Raw genomic sequence first — 8,879 nt, forward strand, 5'->3', positions numbered from 1 at the left:
ACAGCTCAGCCCAGCTTGTCAAAGCAGCCATCTCGGGGGGAATTCCAGGGTTACAATATCTCTGGGCCTCTGCCCACTAGAAAACAATTCCTTCAGTTGTGGAGGTTCAGGAGATCTCCTGAAAGTCCCCCTCCAGCTGTGAGGGCTCACCACAATCCCCCAGCCACAAATTGCATCACGGGCAAGAGAAGAAAGATGTTAAACTACCATATCAGGGTGCCCTAAGCATCTCCACTTGTGGTTAGTAAAAGCAGGAGACTCATTGGGTTCACAATTCTGACCACGTTCTTTTTTTTCTGAAGCTGTATCTTGACTGAAGCAATGCATTGTAATTGAGCATCAAGCTGTAATTCTTGCTTTGTCTTATCAATAGTACCTCCAGGGTAGACAGGGTTATGAGAGTGTACCTGCTTTGTAAGATGCCAGAGACAGACTTTGTTTGCTGTAACTTGCCCTGAACTTAATTCAGCCATGTCTTGGCCAACTGATGTTATTCTATTAGCAGTGATTGCTCCACAAGTCTGTGCTGAATTGGCTTGTATTTCAAGCTTAAAAGCAGGTCACATTCACAAGGCATTTGCACTGACCCCAAGGAAACACTAAACAATGAAATTATTTTAGTCATCTCTTCTTGGGGAGCGTGGTCAGATATCATCTCCATCTTACCAATCATGAGACAGACAAAAGCACCACATTTTTCTGTGAAATCAAGCACATTTCCTTTTCTACACAGCATGAAACACTTTGGAAAGGTTTACAACATGATCTCAACTGAAATAAGACAGCTGGAGGATCACAGAGCCCACACTGTTGAGCTCGGTAGCCCACAGACCTTCCTGAGGAACTACTCAAGATCTCTTTCACATGGACCAGACTGCACTATATGGCCTATGCTCAATTTTTTATCACAGGGGAGAGCCAGTTGGGTGTTGGGAAATGTGTCACACACCCAATTGCATGGCTCAGCTGGCACACAAATAATGGTCATTTAATGAGACCCATCATCCTCACACCCCAGGGCACAGCTTCACTTCTGGCTACATATGGTAAAGGGGCTCAGAAGGTCCTCAGCCAAGAGGCCTGTGGGGTGGAAACACTCGAAAACAATTCCTGCAGCCTGTGCCTGAGAGATGCCTGGGAAGGAGAGGTGCCAAGAGGAAGCCCCAGGCAGCAGAAGTTGCTCTGGTGGGCCACAGCCAACCCAGTGGACACAGCCAATGCCTCTGATCTTGAGGGCAGCTGGCCAAACGGGGTCTGGGGAGGCTCTGCTTTGCACCCCTGCCAAGGGCAGTCAGATGTCTTTCTGTGTGGCATTGGAAAGCTGAGCTGCATACTCAGACAGCACATCATACATCACATCAGCCGCTCAAGCAGCTCGGCAGGGACAGTCGAGATTCATTAAAGTGGTTTTAACGTTGATTACTTTTGTAGAGCACTGCTGCAAAGAAGCCTTTTGACAAGCACGTCTGTCCTTGGCTGATGTGCCTCGGCTGGGTGAGGCTGCCTTGTTTCCCCCCTTCCTTTGCCTACACACACCTTCCACCAACAGAAAATGACAGAGCATGAAGATCTGTCAGGACAGAATAATGGAGCTCAAGGTCATGCTTTTCCACTTAGATGATAATTTTGACTTTTCCTCCACACTTCTTCCATTGTACACAGTACTAGATAACCACCCTGTGGCAAGTAAACTGAATCCCTTCGGCTTCTGGAAAGCAACTGGAGAGGTGGCTGCCTGGAAAAGTTCTTGATGCAAAGAGTAATTTTTCTTAACATTTCCGAGTCTTCATTTGTTGCCTCAACCAAGGAAATCCAATTACAGCCACCCTGCAAACCACCTGTTTCAACTGTTATCAGGCCATGTTCTTTCATTCACCTCTGACTTTTCTATTGCAACCAGAAAGCAAACTCCTCAGGGAAAATTAAATAAATAAATTGGTATATTTAGGTGGTGTGAGAGCTGTGGTGAAGTCACTGATAGGCAGAGGAAGGGTGGCTCAGGCTCAGTTCATCAGAAGGGACTCAATGGTACAAAGAAAGCAAAGACTGATGGTGGCACTGTGACATTGTTTGGTGACACCTTTCAGCCAAGTGCTAGTAAGAAACCTGCCCCAAAGCAAATAATCCTATGTAGCAACATCATCTACTTTTGCCAGCCCAAGTAATACACTCTGCCTTGAAAAATCATGCCAAATCTGCAGAATAAAGATTACACTGAGATGAGCTAGCAGGCTTGGGTGGTGGTGGCAGTGATATAAAAATGTCATGCCACCACACCCCTGGGATGTCCTGAATTTGGATATAACCTTTTGCCGCAATCACTTTACAAATGGTTCCTTCTTGCAACTTCATTTTTATTATGTCATGGAACTCCCTGGACTTTTCTCTTGCCTGTGAAATGACTTGCACTGAAACACACCACTTGGCTACTTCTTTTCCTTCTTGCCAAACTGTCTCTCACTTGGTTCAGTATATATTAACCCAATTAGAGCATTTTTTTCCCATCAGCATTCAATGAAATAGGCAGCACATTCAATTCATTAATGTTCTAATATGGCAGCAAACAAAAACATTACCCATATTAAAAAAAAAAAAAAAAAAAAAAAAAAAAAAAAAAAAAAGGCCTTAAGTTCGTCTAGGATCTTCATTTACTATAATGACTGCAAGGAAAAAAAAAAACAAAAAACAAACAACCAGCAATTTTTATGAACAGCACATGCTGCAGGCAGCATAGCCCCAAAGCAAGCATGCTCCCTCAGCAAGGGGAGGCAGCTTTTCTACCCGGAATGGAATTGACCCTACCCTCATTTCCAGCTTCTGGGGTGCCCTTCCTCCAAGCTAAGGGTCAAAATCTTTGGGTTGTAATTTGGTTTCTTTTGGATCACGTAAAAGTCCCTTCGCTTCCCTTCCTGCCCCGCCTGCTCCCTGGCAGGGAGAGCAGAGCAGGGATGGAAGTGGGGCTCGGCTGCCGCCTGCTGGTGTCCGGACACCTTTCTCGTCCGGGCACCCGCCAAAAAACACCGAAAATGCAAAAACCCCCAGAATAACCCAAAATACAAATCATAAAAGCACTGCTCTCCAGCTGCCCAGATAAAGCCCCCTCTAACTCAGCACGAATAAAACAGACTTCGCAAGGAGGTGAATGATAAGGTTCCTGAGCTTCACAATAGTTAATACTCAGCTGTGAAAACTCAAGTTTTGCAGACAGGAGCTACAAGGTCTCCAGAGTAATTTTTTTGTTTTTAAATGGTCGGTGAAATACACAGCCAACATGCCACTCAATCACAAAACGATTTCCATAAATGTTTGTCAGCTTTTGATAAAGTTTATATGTATTTGCTTCTGGGAAGAGCAATGAGGAAATAGGAGTTTTTACTTCTTTCTCCATTTCTTTATCCTCTGTTTATGAGGAAAGGAGAAAAATTTCCCACTTTATCCTCTAACACTAAATACCATGTTTACTTTTTCTTGGAACATCCTGTTTTGTTTTTGTAAATACTGTGGAGTTTTGAAAGCAGCATAGCAAGTCTGCTTGCATCCTTCACAATCTCACAGGAAGAGTAAAAATGCAACAGAAGATAATAGGCCATCTTCTCTTGTGAAAAAATTATATGAACTTCATACATTACCTGCTGTAATCTGGGGAATGCTAAACTATAAAACTGTGGTGTTAAAGTATTTTTTGATTCATGGCCACAAGGCAAGCCTAGGAGAAATAATTCCAAAGAAAATAAGATTTTTATTTTGTATGCAGTGGATGACTCCAAGGCTTAGGGCTGCATGGGCATGTGCACAAGGAAAAACGATGAGAGAAATTCATCAAATTAGTTTTCTCACATCAGCATTCATGAAAGGCAGTGCTTCATCAAACCTTTACATCAGCAAGTCATCACAGCTCCTCAAGGACATTAAAGGAACAACAAACTTCCTAAGAAAAGCAAGACAAGACAGATTGTGGCTTTGTTCAAAACAGCAGCTCCAGGCCTTGATGTGCCATCACTCAGCTTAGAGAGTGTTGGCCCCATCACATTTCTAATCACCCAGACATGCTGAAATTGTCTCTCAGCCACAGACTGAGATCAGACAGACCAAACCAAGAACTGTAAAGCAACAATTTTCACTAAGGAAGTCACACTGAAACTGCCAAAGCCTGGTTGGCATTTGCCTCTAATTCCAAATAAATCCTACTGGGGAAAAAAAACAAAACAAAACAACAAACAAACAAAAAAAGCCCCACCACAACCCACAACACAACCTGCATCCTCCATATCTAGATGTAAGGATACAGGAGATTAGCTGTTACTAAGAATAAACCTGACGCCTGCCGTGACGACAGCAGGATAACAACCCCGAACCATCACAATTCTCCCAGTGTGAGCTGAGCACTGGCTGAAGTCAGAAAAATGTGTTTTCCTATGGATAAACTGCTGCTGATGCCAGCACACAGATGCTGGTGGGGTTTGATCCGAGGCCACTTCTGCATAGACAGTTCTGAGCCTAGTGTATGTCTATCCAGCCAGTGAGTGGCATTAGAGATGAGCTACAAATACAACATCATGAAGAGGATTGCCCTGTTGTTAAAATCTGTTCCCAGTGTGACCTGTAACCATGTGCCTTTTAAATAATTTCCAACTCACCACATAGAACACTGGCATGGGTGCAGGACCTCCTCACCACCTTAATGCAGTTTGGGCAGCCAAGATCAAAGCAAAAATCCCAGCTATCATGACACACATGTAACTTCTTTCAACTGCTTTGAAAAATCACAGCAGGAAGCACAGCAAATTAAAAGCACTAAGTAGCGAGATATTCTGCAAGAAAAAAACCCTATCCAGACTATTCCAGCTCTAGAAGAAAATACATCCAATTTTTCAGGCAGTGATTGTAAAGATGAAGACTCATTAGTGCTGTGACAGCACCACCCTGAGCCCAGCTCACTGCACATGTACTGTGTCAGGAGCTCTTAAATGTGTGAGTTGGACACCTGGGAATGTCTCAGTTTTTTGCTCTTGCTATCACTTGGACATCTCCATAGTTGCTAGCTATGGGGGCAGACCTTTTTCTCACTGAGCTTTCTGATCTGACCCACCAGCAGATTACAGCTCTTCCCTTTCTTCCAGCCACAGTGACTGCACTGGCACCTCCCCAGCTGCAGAGGACACAGAAATAAATCTATCCTTGCACAAGCTTCTGCCCTGTACCTTGAAGTGGCTGTCCTGTCCTCCCAGCTGGTTTGACAGATTCACTACTTTGCTATGAACATCAGAGAAAACTGTTGCCAGCTAAAGAGAAAGGTGGATATATCTCTCTTAAATTACTATCTTCTGGGAGGTTTTGGAGTCTGTTTCTTTCAAACACAAACCAAAGGAGTAAGAGAGAAGTGAACTAATTCCAGGCTATTTCTTGCATGATGTAGTGACAGGTTGAAACAAACTTTTTTGCTGTTGTTTGTTGAGTTCTAAAATTAATTTTACTATTTTATTTAGTGCTACCAAAACCAGTAAGCTATAAATATCATGGAGTAAATAACATCTTGATTTTATGCACCAGTGAAGTTATAAACTGGGTCTACAGTGGGTCTGCATGAGCAGCCTGGTTCAGACTGAAGAGTCATGCACAGCTATATTTGTGCAAGTGATGGACCTGACCCCTCTCCATACCATGAAAACTTTCTTTGATGAGGTCTTTGTAGGCTATGCCATCAGATCATCCTTAAAAGCAAGAAGTTTCTACTGCAAGAGTCAGAAGCTGCAAGAAGCAGAGAGAGGTCTGTTATGCCAAAAGCATCTTCTCCCTGCTGTGTGAAACAGCCTTTGTAGACACAGAATTCAGCCTTTCAGATTAGGTGATTAAATAATTATACAAAACCAACTGGTTAGATCTCCTCATCTAACACTGTGCTTTAAATTATATTGATTAAAAAATAAGAACACATAAAACCCAACCACTGGTGTAAGCACTGCTGGCCTCCTGAAGAGCTTCTGCTCTCCTGTGGCTCTCTATTCTCCTGCCCTGTGTGCATTAGTTGAGAAATATTTTTCACAAGAAATGGAAAAACAATTCTGTTGATGGAATTTTTTTTTTTTTTGAAGGAGCTGGGTCTCTTCAGCTTGGAGGAGAATGAGGGGTGACCTCATCAATATTTATAAATATGTAAGGAGTGAGTGCCAGGAGGATGGAGTAAAGCTTTTCTCAGGTGTGACTAATAACAGGACAAGAGGCAGTGGTTATAAACTGGAGCATAGGCTGTTCCATATAAATATTAGGAAGATTTTTTTCACTGTGGGGGTGACAGAGCACTGGAACAGCTGCCCAGGGAGGTTGTGGGGTCTCCTTCCCTGGAGACATTCAAAGCCCACCTGGATGCACTCCTGTAGGTGACCCTGCTCTGGCTCTGCAGCCTCTGGGGGGTTGCACTAGATGATCTTTTGAGGTCCCTTCCAACCCCTAACTTTCTATGATTCTATGATGACAATTAATTATGTCTGCCAACAGGTACCTGTGAAGGAATATCCCTGTTTTGAAGGTTCACCTGATTTTATCTGAATGTGTTTGCCTGCCTGTACTATGAAAGGCCAGCAAGGAGCAGGGTCAGCACTCCCCTTTTCCTTCCTAAGCAGATGAGTAATGAGATGTGTGTAATGGAAGGATTAATCTGTCCAAGCAGCTTTGGAGTGCAGCACACTCTATTCCTCTTGGGCAGACTGGAAGTAAATCTCGTTGCTCCTCCCACACAGGGTATGTGCCAGGGTCCAGGTTTTAAGCATTTTCTTTGGTGCAGCCAACAAAGACAAATCGTAGGATGGAGTGACTCCCTTCCAGCAATGCACAACCAGCTCTGAAACAGGTAACTGCTACTTAGTGACATTCAGCAATTCAACAGTGTTATTTAAGACAAAGAGTACATCAGACTCCATCCCCTCTCAACCTCTAACCTGAGACTTAGTGAGTAACATTAAAATGAAGCCAAAACGTGTTAAATACCATCTTATTATTTATACAGGGAAACAATCTATGTAATAATGAGAAGTGAGGCCCAGAACACAAACAGGAACAGAATTCATCCCAAACATCACAGAGACATGAGGAACCCCAGTCTCTAAGGTGCCTTAGGGATCTCCTAGCTTCAGGAGGAAATATAAGACAGGCAAGAGAAGAACAGAAGAGAATTAAGTTTAAATCTTCTCAATTCAGCCAAGGACAGAATTAGCCATAATGGAACTTGGCTGAGACAGATTACCCTCTCTGCTGCTGTCCTTTTTAATCATGCTTTCCTTCTTTCTTCCCTCAAAAATGGTATATAAATTAAATTTAAAAAAAAAAAAAAAAAAAAAAAAAAAAGAGGAAGAAGGTCACTTTTTCACTTCAAGATGAAGTGCATGGCTGCTCATGGCTTGGACAGGTGCATGCACCACCAGGTAAAAAAACTAGCTGACAGTCCAGGCCCAAATTGCTGTGGTAAATGCAGCTAAATCCAGCTCAGGGCTAGTCACCAGTGGTGTTCCCCAGGGCTCGCTGTTGGGGCCAGTTCTCTAAAGTGTTTTTCTATGACCTGGATAAGGGGATCAAGTGTACCTGCAGCAAGAGCATCAAGTTGGGTGGGAGTGCTGATCTGCCTGAGGATAGAACAGCTCTGCAGAGGGGACCTGGAGAGGCTGGATCAATGGGCTGAGGCCAACTGTATGAGATTCAACAATGCTGAGTGCTGAGTCCTGCACTTGTGTCACAGCAACCTGTGCAACCCTACAGGCTTGGGGAAGAATGGCTGGAAAAATGTTGGAGGAAAAAGACCTGGGAGCATTGATCACCACTGGGATGAATACGAGCCAGCAGTGTGCCCTGGTGGCCAAGGTCAACAGCAGCCTGGCTTGTATCAGAAACAGTGTGTTCAGCAGGACTTGGGAAGTGTCCCTGCAATTGACACAGGTGAGGTCACACATTGAGTATTCTCTTCAGTTCTGGGCCCCTCACCCCATGGACACTGAGGTGCTGGAGCCTGTTGAGAGAAGGACAATGAAACTGTTGAATGGTTTAGGGCACAAGTGTTGTGAGGAACAGATGAGGGAACTGGGGTTGTTTAGCCTGGAGAAAAGGAGGCTTAGGGGAGATCTTGCCACTCTCTGCAACTACCTGACAGGGCGTTGTAGCAAGGTGGGGGTCTCTTTTCTCCCAGGCAGCAAGCAATATATCAAGAGTAAACGGCCTAAAGTTGCACCAGGGGAGGTTTAGATTGGATATGAGGAAAAAAATTCTTTACCAAAAAGTTTGTCAAGCACTGGAATAGACTGCCCAGGGAAGTCTGGAGTCACCAGCCCTGGAGGCATTTAGATGACGTGTAGATGTGGTGCTTAGAGGCCTGGCAGCACTGGGCTAATGGCTGGACGTTATGATCTTAAATGTTTTTTTCTAATCAAAACAATTCTATGATTCTGTATTTTCTCTTAGGTTCTCTAGAAGTGAACTGACATAATTTTTTGGCAGGAACATGCAGTTAGGTATTGGGCACACAGCAAAAGGCAGCACCCTGGCAATTGCAATCCCAGAGTCAAGGTTTTCATTGCCAACTTCTTGTGCATAATGGACCTTCTGTGCCACACCACCTCATATACCCTGGCCCCCTATGACTACCTACAGCTTCAAATGCCAAAACCATGTCAATCAGGAGTCACTTTTGTCTAAAAAAATGCTGTTTGTCATAGAAATATGTTATTAGTTCTCCTACAACTATTTTTTTTCTGGAAAAAAGGCCTAGCCAGAGCCAGATTAGCTGAATCATGTCTATCACACCTCCTGAAGGTATACATGGGCTTGTGAGAGGGACATCTGAAAATAATTTACATAAATATATTTTAAAATAAAGTTACATCCAGAAATAAAAC

The sequence above is a fragment of the Heliangelus exortis genome, chromosome 1 (genome assembly GCF_036169615.1).
Source record: "Heliangelus exortis chromosome 1, bHelExo1.hap1, whole genome shotgun sequence".
NCBI lineage: Eukaryota > Metazoa > Chordata > Aves > Apodiformes > Trochilidae > Heliangelus > Heliangelus exortis.